The sequence below is a fragment of the Salmo trutta genome, chromosome 11 (assembly GCF_901001165.1).
Source record: "Salmo trutta chromosome 11, fSalTru1.1, whole genome shotgun sequence".
Classification (NCBI taxonomy): Eukaryota; Metazoa; Chordata; class Actinopteri; order Salmoniformes; family Salmonidae; genus Salmo; species Salmo trutta.
This window is the reverse complement of record NC_042967.1, coordinates 19175976-19190521: the sequence shown is the minus strand read 5'-3', so window position 1 is coordinate 19190521 and position 14546 is coordinate 19175976.

Below are 14546 nucleotides of genomic sequence, written 5' to 3'. Positions count from 1 at the left end.
GTTCTGTTCAGTTTATCGCTAACCTTATCACAGGGACTTTGAAGCACTAACTTACATGCATGCTGATCTTGGAATAAATTGACGATAGCAAAGATTCCATCTTTGACGTCGCCACATAAATGGAATAGGTACTAGCTAGCTTAATAGTTAATATTTGCGCGCTAGCTCTGCATATTCAGCTAGTGTGTGTGCGCGATTGACTGGATTAACCTCACGTCGGTTACGTGCATTGAGTGCCTTTCAGACAGTAGATACGACCTCTACGTTACCTAGCAAGCTAAGGAACTGGCAGTGGATCAAACCATTGTGAGGCAAAGGGTGGGGGGGTCGCAATCTTTTGAAACTTAAAAACGCGCTATTAAGTGTCTATAATCAGCACAATTGCATTCATTGCATATTATTAATATTATTTAAATTACATAGTTATGTTTCAGTGATATATTGGGGGGGACAAATCATATTTTTCCCAGGATGGGGAGTCGTGTCCCCCCCGGGATTTCCGCCCCTGCATACATCCAATGTTTGTTAAGGTGTGTGTGGTTCTTTTAACAACGTCGGTCATGCATCTTGTTGACATTCATCCAAGGACATCTCGACTTGCATTACACACCCTCACTATAAAAACATAATCTAAAAAAATCATGTGACTTATAGTTAGAGAGATCATTCCTTTAAATGCATCCTGCGACAAGAAGGGAAAAAAGTTTTGGACGAACCAGAAACATTTTACGAAGTGTATTACCTTCCTCACTTTCCCCTCCTTGCGATTATCTCTCCTATCACCCCTAATGTCTCTCCTATCACCCTTCCTGTCCTTCCTATCACCCCTCCTGTCCCTCCTATCACCCCTCCTGTCCCTCCGATAACCCCTCTTGTCTCTCCTATCACCGCTCTTGTCCCTCCGATCACCCTTCCTGTCCTTCCTATCACCGCTCTTGTCCCTCCTATCACCGCTCTTGTCCCTCCGATCACCCTTCCTGTCCCTCCTATCCCCCCATTGTCTCTCCTATCACCCTTCCTGTCCCTCCTATCACTCCTTCTATCACCCTTCCTTTCCCTCCTATCCCCCCCATTGTCTCTCCTATCACCCTTCCTGTCCCACCTTTCACTCCTCCTGTCACCATTCCTGTCCCTCCTGTCACCCCTACTGTCTCTCCTATCACCCCTCCTGTCCCTCCTATCACCCTTCTTGTCTCTCCTATTACCCCTCTTGTCTCTCCTATCTCCCCTCCTTTCCCTCCTATCATCCCACCTGTCCCTGCCATGTTTACACCTTCCTGATTTGGTTGATCCATTTGTCAGTAATTATTTATTAAGTCACACATTGTAGACTTGAATATGCAAGTATATTGTGGCCTCCATCAATGTAATTGTCTGCATAATTTAAAATCCCCCATATATTGTTTTGTAAATATATATAATATATGTATTATAATTTTTCATTTGTTTTTTTCCGCTAACACTTCCACCCCTCCACTAATTGGAGTAAACTAATGGACAACAACACTTAGGCTTCTACTTACAACACTTATGCTTACAGCTTATACTTAGAATATACATTATACGGACACAGAATATTTGACAATCTTATTATTTTTGTCCCACCCTTCAGCTCCACTCAACCCCTCCCATTTGTCTCTGAACGTCATCCAGCTTTGATTTCTATTTGCATATATTTTTCAACTGTGCTGTGATGTTTCACAAAAGTTCAGAACCTTTCTATTCCCATATTTTTTTCAGATTGTAAATGAAAGATACATGTTTAGATTTAGTTAAAGTTTCATGGTGGTTATGAGGAGGGTGTGGTACTGAAACCATTGTTGGGTTCCAGGTGGCAAAGAGCCAAAAGTCATACACCCAATGTTTGTTTAGGTCTGTGTGGGTCCTTTAACAAGACGCAATTTCATAACTTCATCAAGTGCAGCGTCTGGATGCTCCTCATTAATCACATCAGACCAACAAATATTTTTAACATCATCCACATAAGAGTCACAGCAAAATCTTTTGTTTGATCTCTTATACACTATTTTAGGCCCAGCTGTTGGAACTTTGGCTTTCCTGGATATAGCCACTATATTGTGATCACTGCATCCAATGGGTACGGATATAGCTTTAGAACAAAGTTCTACAGCATTAGTAAAAATGTGATCGATACGTGTGGATCATCTTGTTCCTGTAGTGTTTGTAAACACCCTGCTAGGTTGATTAATAACCTGAACCAGATTACAGGCACTGGTTACAGTAAGAAGCTTCCTCTTGAGCGGACAGCTTGATGACAACCAGTCAATATTCAGGTCCCCAAGAAAGTAGAACCTCTCTGTTTACATCACGTACACTATCAAGCATTTCACACATATTATTTAGATACTGACTGTTAGCTCTTGGTGGCCTAAAGCAAGCAAGTGAACCTGCAACCACAACACTTCAATAACACTTAACATAAGATCTTCTCTAAGCATTTGTCACGTCCTGACCAGTAAAGGGGTTATTTGTTACTGTAGTTTGGTCAGGACGTGGCAGGGGTGTGTTTGTTTAGAGTGTTTCGGGGTTTGTTGGGCTATGTTCTGTTTTGAGAGGGGTGTTTGTTTAGAGTGTTTCGGGGTTTGTTGGGCTATGTTCTATGTTAGTACATTTCTATGTTCATCTAGTATGTCTAGTTCTATGTTTAGTTAATGGGGTTGACCTTCAATTGGAAGCAGCTGCTCCTAGTAGCTTCTAATTGAAGGTCCTATTTAAGAGGGGTGTTTTTCTATGGGATTTTGTGGGTAGTTGTTTCTTGTTTATCTGTGTGCCTGACAAGACTGTTATTGTTGTTATTTTTGTATACGTGTGTTTCGGTTTTCCTTCTTTCTGCCTATTAAAAAGAAGATGAGTATATGTATTCCCGCTGCGTTTTGGTCAAATACTTACGACAACTGTGACAGCATTACATGGATCTGAATATATATATGTATATATATATATATAAAGCAACACCTCCCATAAGCATTTCTGTCTCTTCTATAAATGTTATATCCTTGTGTTGCTAAGTGAGTCTCAGAAATGGCTAATATATCAATGTTTTCTAATGTTAGCAAGTTATTGATTTCATGAACCTTATTTCTAAGGCTACATATATTAATATGGACTATTTTCATCCCTTTCCTGGGTAGCTTATCAGAGATAGACATAATACTGAAAAGAGCAGACAAAGCAAGAGAAACAAATATACATTCAGCAGTCCATTAATCAATTGGTGTGTGTGTGTGTATGTGTGTGTGTGTGTGTGTGTGTGTGTGTGTGTGTGTGTGTGTGTGTGTGTGTGTGTGTGTGTGTGCGTGTGCGTGTGCGTGCTGCGGGGTTGAGGCTACGAACCCATATGCTTGACTCTCTCATCCCTTCCAGGCTTCTGGGAGGGAGGGTGGACAATGAGCCTGTCATAGCGGATGTACGCAATGTCCCCACGCACTCTGGCAGCTTTCATGGCTGCGATCAGTTCTTTCCTCTTCTGGCGCACAGCTTTAATATAGTCCTCGTTGAGGAAGATATGCGTTCCTCTCAAGTTCTTGGCAATTCCAGAACAGCTACCTTGTCCTTGAACCACAGGAACTTGACCACTATCGGCCTGGGCTTATCACCAGGGCCGGTGGTGGGTTTTCCAGTCCTGTAGGCACGCTCCAAGGTAACGGTCAGTCAGATTAGGCAACAGGTAATAAATATATACACTGGCTGTTGTTGACAAGCATACTGTAAGCCTATTCAGTTAATTTAAATTACGACCCCATCCTCAGTTGCCTATTCCAGCAGGCTATTGGACAACAGAAGCACATCTTACCTCAAAATCGCCTGGGCTTTAGGAAGTATTATTTTTCCCATCTCCCAACGTTAGCAAATGTGGGCCTCCGATGGTGACAGGTGCAGGAAGTTGAAATGTGAAACCACTGATTGCTGTAAACAAGCAACAAGATCCTGACCCACTTGATCAACATGAACATAATTGCCTCAGGTGATCCCCCGGTCAAACACACACATCCAGACATTCCGAAAGAAAACCAAATTCCAATTCCAACTCCTATCACCCCTCCTGTCTCTCTTATCACCCCTCCTGTCTCTCCTATCACCCCTCATGTCCCTCCTATCACTCCTCCTATCACCCCCTTTCTCTCCTATCACCCCTCCTGTCCCTCCTATCACCCCTGTTGTCCCTCCTATCACCCCTCTTGTCTCTCCTATCCCCCCATTGTCTCTCCTATCACCCTTCCTGTTCCTCCTGTTACTCCTCCTATCACCCTTCCTTTCCCTCCTATCCACCCAAATGTCTCTCCTATCACCCTTCCTGTCCCTCCTTTCACTCCTCCTGTCACCATTCCTGTCCCTCCTGTCACCCCTAATGTCTCTCCTATCACCCCTCCTGTCCCTCCTATCACCCTTCTTGTCTCTACTATTACCCCTCCTGTCCCTCCTATCACTCCTCCTATCCCCCTTCCTGTCCCTCCTGTCACCTCTAATGTCTCTCCTATCTCCCCCCCCGTCCCTCCTATCACCCTTCTTGTCTCTACTATTACCCCTCCTGTCTCTCCTATTACCCCTCCTGTCTCTCCTATTACCCCTCCTGTCTCTCCTATCACCCCTCCTGTCTCTCCTATTACCCCTCCTGTCACACCTCCTGTCTCTCCTATCACCCTTCCTGTCCCTCCTATCACTCCTCCTATCGCCCCCTTTCTCTCCTATCACCCCTCCTGTCTCTCCTATTACCCCTCCTGTCTCTCATATCACTCCTCCTATCACCCCTCCTGTCTCTCCTATCACCCCTCCTGTCCCTCCTATCACTCCTCCTATCACCCTACCCTTTCTCTCCTATTGTCTCTCCTATCATCCCTCTTGTCTCTCCTATCACCCCTCCTATCACCCCTCCTGTCTCTCCTATCACCCCTCCTGTCCCTCCTATCACTCCTCCTATCACCCCCCCTGTCTCTCCTATTGTCTCTCCTAACACCCCCTCCTGTCTCTCCTATCACCCCTCCTGTCTCTCCTATCACCCTTCCTGTCTCTCCTATCACCCCCTCCTGTCCCTCCTATCACTCCTCCTATCACCCCCCCTGTCTCTGCTATTGTCTCTCCTATCACCCCTCCTGCTTCTCCTATTGTCTCTCCTATCACCCCTCCTGTCTCTCCTATCACCCCTCCCTGTCTCTCCTATCACCCCTCCTGTCTCTCCTATTGTCTCTCCTATCACCCCTCCTGTCTCTCCTATCACCCCCCCTGTCTCTCCTATTGTCTCTCCTATCACCCCTCCTATCACCCCCCCTGTCTCTCCTATTGTCTCTCCTATCACCCCTCCTGTCTCTCCTATCACCCCTCCTGTCTCTCCTATCTCCCCTCCTGTCTCTCCTATCACCCCTCCTGTCCCTCCTATCACTCTTCCTATCACCCCCCCTGTCTCTCCTATTGTCTCTCCTAACACCCCTCCTGTCTCTCCTATCACCCCTCCTGTCTCTCCTATCACCCTCCTGTCTCTCCTATCACCCCTCCTGTCACTAATATCACTCCTCCTATCACCCCCCCTGTCTCTGCTATTGTCTCTCCTATCACCCCTCCTGCCTCTCCTATTGTCTCTCCTATCACCCCTCCTGTCTCTCCTATCACCCCCCCTGTCTCTCCTATTGTCTCTCCTATCACCCCTCCTATCACCCCCCCCCTGTCTCTCCTATTGTCTCTCCTATCACCCCTCCTGTCTCTCCTATCACCCCTCCTGTCTCTCCTATCTCCCCTCCTGTCTCTCCTATCACCCCTCCTGTTCCTCCTATCACTCTTCCTATCACCCCCCCTGTCTCTCCTATTGTCTCTCCTATCATCCCTCTTGTCTCTCCTATCACCCCTCCTGTCTCTCTTATCATCCCACCTGTCCCTGCCATGGTTACACCTTTCTAATTTGGTTGATCCTTTTGTCAGTAATTATAAATTAAGTCACAGATTGTAGAATTTAATTTGTAATAGACAGTCTACCACTCCTCTTTTTAAGGCCATATTTCTCTAACAGAGAACAGTGAATATTTGCCCTTAGTCTGCCTCCTGTCCCTCCTTTCACCATGGGTACACCTTCCTGAACACAATGGAACTATGATTTGCTTATTAAACCTGTTCTGCCTGTTCATGTCCTAAAAGATTGGAATATTCCAATGTTCCAAACAGGTGAAAAAGTCACATATACATCATCCAGAGTTGACATAACTCTTTTCCTGCTTGTAACAAGGTGCGTTTTTTCTTATTATTATTTCTGGTACATGAGCTCTAATATTGAAGGTAGATTTGGCTTCCATCAATGTAATTGTCTGCGTAATTTAAAATCCCCCATGTATTTTTTTGTAAATACATATAATATATATATATATATATCAACATTTTCCTTTGTTATTTTCCCCTAACACTTCCACCCCTCCACTAATTGGAGTAAACGAATGGACAACAACACTTAGGCTTCTACTTACAACACTTAGGCTTCCAGCTTCTACACACTATATACATTTTACGGACACAGTATATTTGACAATCTTGTTATTTTTCAGCTACACTCAACCCCTCCCATCTATCTCTGAACATAATCCAGCTTTGATTTCTATTTGCATATATTTTTCAACGGTGCTGTGATGTTTCACACAAGTTCCGAACCTTTCTATTCCCATAGAATGTACAGATTGTAAATGAAAGATACATGTTTAGATTTAGTTAAAGTTTCATGGTGGTTATGAGGAGGGTGTGGTACTGAAACCATTGTTGGGTTCCAGGTGGCAAAGAGCCAAAAGTCCTACACCCAATGTTTGTTTAGGTCTGTGTGGGTCCTTTAACAAGACGCAATTTCATAAATTCATCAAGTGCAGCGTCTGGATGCTCCTCATTAATCACATCAGACCAACAAATATTTTTAACATCATCCACATAAGAGTCACAGCAAAATCTTTTGTTTCATCTCTTATACACTATTTTAGGCCCAGCTGTTGGAACTTTGGCTTTCCTGGATATAGCCACTATATTGTGATCACTGCATCCAATGGGTACGGATATAGCTTTAGAACAAAGTTCTACAGCATTAGTAAAAATGTGATCGATACGTGTGGATCATCTTGTTCCTGTAGTGTTTGTAAACACCCTGCTAGGTTGATTAATAACCTGAACCAGATTACAGGCACTGGTTACAGTAAGAAGCTTCCTCTTGAGCGGACAGCTTGATGACAACCAGTCAATATTCAGGTCCCCAAGAAAGTAGAACCTCTCTGTTTACATCACGTACACTATCAAGCATTTCACACATATTATTTAGATATTGACTGTTAGCACTTGGTGGCCTAAAGCAAGCAAGTGAACCTGCAACCACAACACTTCAATAACACTTAACATAAGATCTTCTCTAAGCATTTGTCACGTCCTGACCAGTAAAGGGGTTATTTGTTACTGTAGTTTGGTCAGGACGTGGCAGGGGTGTGTTGTTTAGAGTGTTTCGGGGTTTGTTGGGCTATGTTCCGTTTTGAGAGGGGTGTTTGTTTAGAGTGTTTCGGGGTTTGTTGGGCTATGTTCTATGCTAGTATATTTCTATGTTTATCTAGTATGTCTAGTTCTATGTTTAGTTAATGGGGTTGACCTTCAATTGGAAGCAGCTGCTCCTAGTAGCTTCTAATTGAAGGTCCTATTTAAGAGGGGTGTTTTTCTGTGCGATTTTGTGGGTAGTTGTTTGTTGTTTATCTGTGTGCCTGACAAGACTGTTATCGCCGTTATTTTTGTATACTTTTGTTTCGGTTTTCCTTCTTTCTGCCTATTAAAAAAGAAGATGAGTATATGTATTCCCGCTGCGTTTTGGTCAAATCGTTACGACAACCGTGACAGCATTACACGGATATGGATCTGAATATATATATGTATATATATATATATAAAGCAACACATCCCCCATAAGCTTTTCTGTCTCTTCTATAAATGTTATATCCTTGTGTTGCTAAGTGAGTCTCAGAAATGGCTAATATATCAATGTTTTCTAATGTTAGCAAGTTATTGATTTCATGAACCTTATTTCTAAGGCTACATATATTAATGTGGGCTATTTTCATCCCTTTCCTGGGTAGCTTATCAGAGATAGACATAATACTGAAAACAGCAGACAAAGCAAGAGAAACAAATATACATTCAGCAGTCCATTAATCAATTGGTGTGTGTGTGTGTGTGTGTGTGTGTGTGTGTGTGTGTGTGTGTGTGTGTGTGTGTGTGTGTGTGTGTGTGTGTGTGTGTGCGTGCTGCGGGGTTGAGTCTACGAACCCATATGCTTGGCTCTCTCATCCCTTCCAGGCTTCTGGGAGGGAGGGTGGACAATGAGCCTGTCATAGCGGATGTACGCAATGTCCCCACGCACTCTGGCAGCTTTCATGGCTGTGATCAGTTCTTTCCTCTTCTGGCGCACAGCTTTAATATAGTCCTCGTTGAGGACTATCCTCTCAAGTTCTTGGCTCTTTCCAGAGCAGCTACCTTGTCCTTGAACCACAGGAACTTGACCACTATCGGCCTGGGCTTATCACCAGGGCCGGTGGTGGGTTTTCCAGTCCTGTAGGCACGCTCCAAGGTAACGGTCAGTCAGATTAGGCAACAGGTAATAAATATATACACTGGCTGTTGTTGACAAGCATACTGTAAGCCTATTCAGTTAATTTAAATTACGACCCCATCCTCAGTTGCCTATTCCAGCAGGCTATTGGACAACAGAAGCACATCTTACCTCAAAATCGCCTGGGCTTTAGGAAGTATTATTTTTCCCATCTCCCAACGTTAGCAAATGTGGGCCTCCGATGGTGACAGGTGCAGGAAGTTGAAATGTGAAACCACTGATTGCTGTAAACAAGCAACAAGATCCTGACCCACTTGATCAACATGAACATAATTGCCTCAGGTGATCCCCCGGTCAAACACACACAACCAGACATTCTGAAAGTCAACCAAATTCCAATTCCACATTTTCCCAATTGAAAAGCATTGAAGTGAATTGGAATTGGATGTGTACTTCCTGAATTGAGTGGAATGGAAATGGAATTGACCACAACTGATAGAGAATAAGGGAGTGAAAGTTGGCCTTGCCTACCCTTTCAGCCTGGAAAATGGGGCCTAAATATATTTTAACCCTGTGAGACCCAGCGTTGTAATATTACAATGTGACCTACATTGCATCCTGCACAGTGGTGTAAAGTACTTCAGCAAAAATACTTGAAAGTACTACTTAAGTCGTTTTTTACTTTACTATTTACTTTACTATTTATATTTTTGACTATTTTAACTTTTTTGACTTTACTATATTCCTAATGGAAATTATGTACTTTTTACTCCATACATTTTCCCTGACACCCAAAAGTACTCGTTACATTTTGAATGCTTAGCAGGACAGGAAAATGGTCTAATTCACACACTTATCAAGAGAACATTCCTGGTCAACCCTACTGCCTCTAATCTGGCGGACTAAACACATGCTTTGTTTGTAAATGATGTTGGAATGTTGGAGTACTTTTAGACTTTTACTCAAGAAGGATTTTACTGGGTGGCTTTCACTTTTACTGGAGTACTTTCTATGACTCCAGTAAAAGTATCTTAACTTTTACAATTGGGTACTTTTTCCACCACTGATCCTGTACAAGTCCTAAGCGAAATGATCATGTCAAACACTAAATAGTGAATCTACTTAAACCCAGCTGTATCTCTTAGTAGTAATTTTGTTGTGTGCCAGTATGATTATTGTGGCATCTTCTGACACCACACTGGTCCACTACACAATCATACTGTATGTTGCATTCCTTCCATGCAAGTACATGACTTTAAATATTTGTTATTGTCTTCTCTAAGATGTAGTAACTGTGTAGAAAAAAGGAAATTGAGAAACAATAACTCTGAGCCATAGCTAGAGCTAGTTTTGTAAGTGTTGCAAAAACAAATCATTGGGCTCAAAGGGTTCCCAAACTGAGACATAAGGCCACATTCACATATCATTTAACTAGGCAAGTCAGATGAGAACAAATTCTTATTTACAATGACGGGCCTACCCTGGCTGAACCCTCCCCTAATCGGGATGATGCTGAGCCAATTGTATGCCGCCTTATGCGACTTGCCATCAAGGCCAGTTGTGATGCAGCCTGGGACTGAAACAGGGTCTGTATTGATGCCTATAGTGCCTTAGACCGCTGTGCCACTCGGGAGCCCTACACATATTGATAGACAAGTTAGAGAGACTGATTCCCTTCCACATTCAGTAAATATAGACAACCACATACTTCAAGAATTACTTTGATGTTCAAAATAGCAAAAATAAATATATTTAAAAAAATGGTGGTTTATGAGGTCAGAATACAGCCATTGACAACCATTAATTTTATGGTAAAGAAGTAAGATAGGAGGTTCCCTCCTTTCAATCCTCCTATCCCCCTTCCTGTCCCTCCTGTCACCCCTAATGTCTCTCCTATCACCCTTCCTGTCCCTCCTATCACCCTTCTTGTCTCTCCTATTACCCCTCCTGTCTCTCCTATTACCCCTCCTGTCTCTCCTATTACCCCTCCTGTCCCTCCTATCACTCCTCCTATCACCCCTCCTGTCACTCCTATTACCCCTCTTGTCCCTCCTATCACTCCTCCTATCACCCCTCCTGTCACTCCTATTACCAATCCTGTCCCTCCTATCACTCCTCCTATTACCCTTCCTGTCTCTCCTATTACCCCTCCTGTCTCTCCTATTACCCCTCTTGTCCCTCCTATCACTCCTCCTATCACCCCTCCTGTCCCTCCTATCACTCCTCCTATCACCCCCCCCTCTCCTATTGTCTCTCCTATCATCCCTCTTGTCTCTCCTATCACCCCTCCTGTCTCTCTTATCATCCCACCTGTCCCTGCCATGGTTACACCTTCCTGATTTGGTTGATTCATTTGTCAGTAATTATAAATTAAGTCACAGATTGTAGAATTTAATTTGTAATAGACAGTCTACCACTCCTCTTTTTAAGGCCATATTTCTCTAACAGAGAACAGTGAATATTTGCCCTTAGTCTGCCTCCTGTCCCTCCTTTCACCATGGGTACACCTTCCTGAACACAATGGAACTATGATTTGCTTATTAAACCTGTTCTGCCTGTTCATGTCCTAACTTGTTTCCTGCTTGTAACAGGGTGCGTTTTTTCTTATTATTATTTCTGGTAGATGAGCTCTAATATTGAAGGTAGATTTTGGCTTCCATCAATGTAATTGTCTGCGTAATTTAAAATCCCCCATGAATTTTTTTGTAAATACATATAATATATATATAGATATTCAATTTTTCCTTTGTTATTTTCCCCTAACACTTCCACCCCTCCACTAATTGATGTAAACTAATGGACAACAACACTTAGGCTTTTACTTACAGCACTTAGGCTTCCAGCTTTTACACACTATATACATTTTACGGACACAGTATATTTGACAATCTTGTTATTTTTTGTCCCACCCTTCAGCTCCACTCAACCCCTCCCATCTATCTCTGAACATCATCCAGCTTTGATTTCTATTTGCATATATTTTTCAACGGTGCTGTTATGTTTCACACAAGTTCCGAACCTTTCTATTCCCATAGATTGTACAGATTGTAAATGAAAGATACATGTTTAGATTTAGTTAAAGTTTCATGGTGGTTATGAGGAGGGTGTGGTACCGAAACCATTGTTGGGTTCTAGGTGGCAAAGAGCCAAAAGTCATACATCCAGGGACGAAAATCTGATATCAACTTTGGAGGGGACAATTACATAACATTTTCTCAAGAGCAATTCTTGATGGGGACACCAAAAGTAGTGCTGTAACACATAGCCTACGTTGTAATATGGTAAATGTATATTGAAGAACCAAAGAAATAAGGTGTTTGCCGTAATCCTAACTACCGGTACCCAAAACTACACAACTAATCACAACAGCAATACCATTGCCTTTAACAAATCTTAGTTCAGTCACCAGTTTAAGTTGAGAGTGGGGGTATCCATGGCATTTTCCAAGCATGTTCCTATTTTACAAGTAAAATTTCTTTAGAACCTTTCATAATGTTGCCAAACAAAGACTCAACAAACTTACCTGAGACTCCCTGTCTCTGGCAGTCTGTCCCTGCATATCTGTCCCCAACTCTGCTGTCTGTGTGCCATCTGTTGCCTGCTTTGCCTAATGACATCATTGTGAAACATTTCCATTAGAATTTCATTTCTTTCTTATGAACATTTTATCAACTAGTCTTTGAGATATTAGGCTACTAGGGTTCTTACTTTGCGTTTTGGTGTACTGAAAAATACTCTGATGTCCGTCTTTTTTCTGCCATTTTTCTGCCATTTTTCTACCTGGCTGGCTACACACACACAGTATGTAGGTTATTTACAGTAGGAGATGGTCTTCTATCATCTTATCTTCTATCATTCTATATGGGCTTCGATCTAAAAGGTAGCTAGCAAATGTGAAACGGATTGCAGTGACAAGAGTTGACAGCTGTATGAGTTCACCATTTACACAACATATGCTGCAACCTTTTGTAATTTTAATCGTTTGTTTCATTTTGCCTGGCTTCTAACAATAGCTGAATTTGCAAAGCTGGCGAGCACCAATTCAGTGGTGTTTGCTATAATCTTTGCTACCCGGGTTAAATAAAGGTGAAATAAAATATATAAATAAAAGTTCCCTTGCGACAATTTAGCTTTTGCAACGAGACCATTAAATATATTTAAAACAATGGCAGAAGAGAGTGTAGTTCTGTTCAGTTTATCGCTAACCTTATCACAGGGACTTTGAAGCACTAACTTACATGCATGCTGATCTTGGAATAAATTGACGATAGCAAAGATTCCATCTTTGACGTCGCCACATAAATGGAATAGGTACTAGCTAGCTTAATAGTTAATATTTGCGCGCTAGCTCTGCATATTCAGCTAGTGTGTGTGCGCGATTGACTGGATTAACCTCACGTCGGTTACGTGCATTGAGTGCCTTTCAGACAGTAGATACGACCTCTACGTTACCTAGCAAGCTAAGGAACTGGCAGTGGATCAAACCATTGTGAGGCAAAGGGTGGGGGGGTCGCAATCTTTTGAAACTTAAAAACGCGCTATTAAGTGTCTATAATCAGCACAATTGCATTCATTGCATATTATTAATATTATTTAAATTACATAGTTATGTTTCAGTGATATATTGGGGGGGACAAATCATATTTTTCCCAGGATGGGGAGTCGTGTCCCCCCCGGGATTTCCGCCCCTGCATACATCCAATGTTTGTTAAGGTGTGTGTGGTTCTTTTAACAACGTCGGTCATGCATCTTGTTGACATTCATCCAAGGACATCTCGACTTGCATTACACACCCTCACTATAAAAACATAATCTAAAAAAATCATGTGACTTATAGTTAGAGAGATCATTCCTTTAAATGCATCCTGCGACAAGAAGGGAAAAAAGTTTTGGACGAACCAGAAACATTTTACGAAGTGTATTACCTTCCTCACTTTCCCCTCCTTGCGATTATCTCTCCTATCACCCCTAATGTCTCTCCTATCACCCTTCCTGTCCTTCCTATCACCCCTCCTGTCCCTCCTATCACCCCTCCTGTCCCTCCGATAACCCCTCTTGTCTCTCCTATCACCGCTCTTGTCCCTCCGATCACCCTTCCTGTCCTTCCTATCACCGCTCTTGTCCCTCCTATCACCGCTCTTGTCCCTCCGATCACCCTTCCTGTCCCTCCTATCCCCCCATTGTCTCTCCTATCACCCTTCCTGTCCCTCCTATCACTCCTTCTATCACCCTTCCTTTCCCTCCTATCCCCCCCATTGTCTCTCCTATCACCCTTCCTGTCCCACCTTTCACTCCTCCTGTCACCATTCCTGTCCCTCCTGTCACCCCTAATGTCTCTCCTATCACCCCTCCTGTCCCTCCTATCACCCTTCTTGTCTCTCCTATTACCCCTCTTGTCTCTCCTATCTCCCCTCCTTTCCCTCCTATCATCCCACCTGTCCCTGCCATGTTTACACCTTCCTGATTTGGTTGATCCATTTGTCAGTAATTATTTATTAAGTCACACATTGTAGACTTGAATATGCAAGTATATTGTGGCCTCCATCAATGTAATTGTCTGCATAATTTAAAATCCCCCATATATTTTTTTGTAAATATATATAATATATGTATTATAATTTTTCATTTGTTTTTTTCCGCTAACACTTCCACCCCTCCACTAATTGGAGTAAACTAATGGACAACAACACTTAGGCTTCTACTTACAACACTTATGCTTACAGCTTATACTTAGAATATACATTATACGGACACAGAATATTTGACAATCTTATTATTTTTGTCCCACCCTTCAGCTCCACTCAACCCCTCCCATTTGTTTCTGAACGTCATCCAGCTTTGATTTCTATTTGCATATATTTTTCAACTGTGCTGTGATGTTTCACAAAAGTTCAGAACCTTTCTATTCCCATATTTTTTTCAGATTGTAAATGAAAGATACATGTTTAGATTTAGTTAAAGTTTCATGGTGGTTATGAGG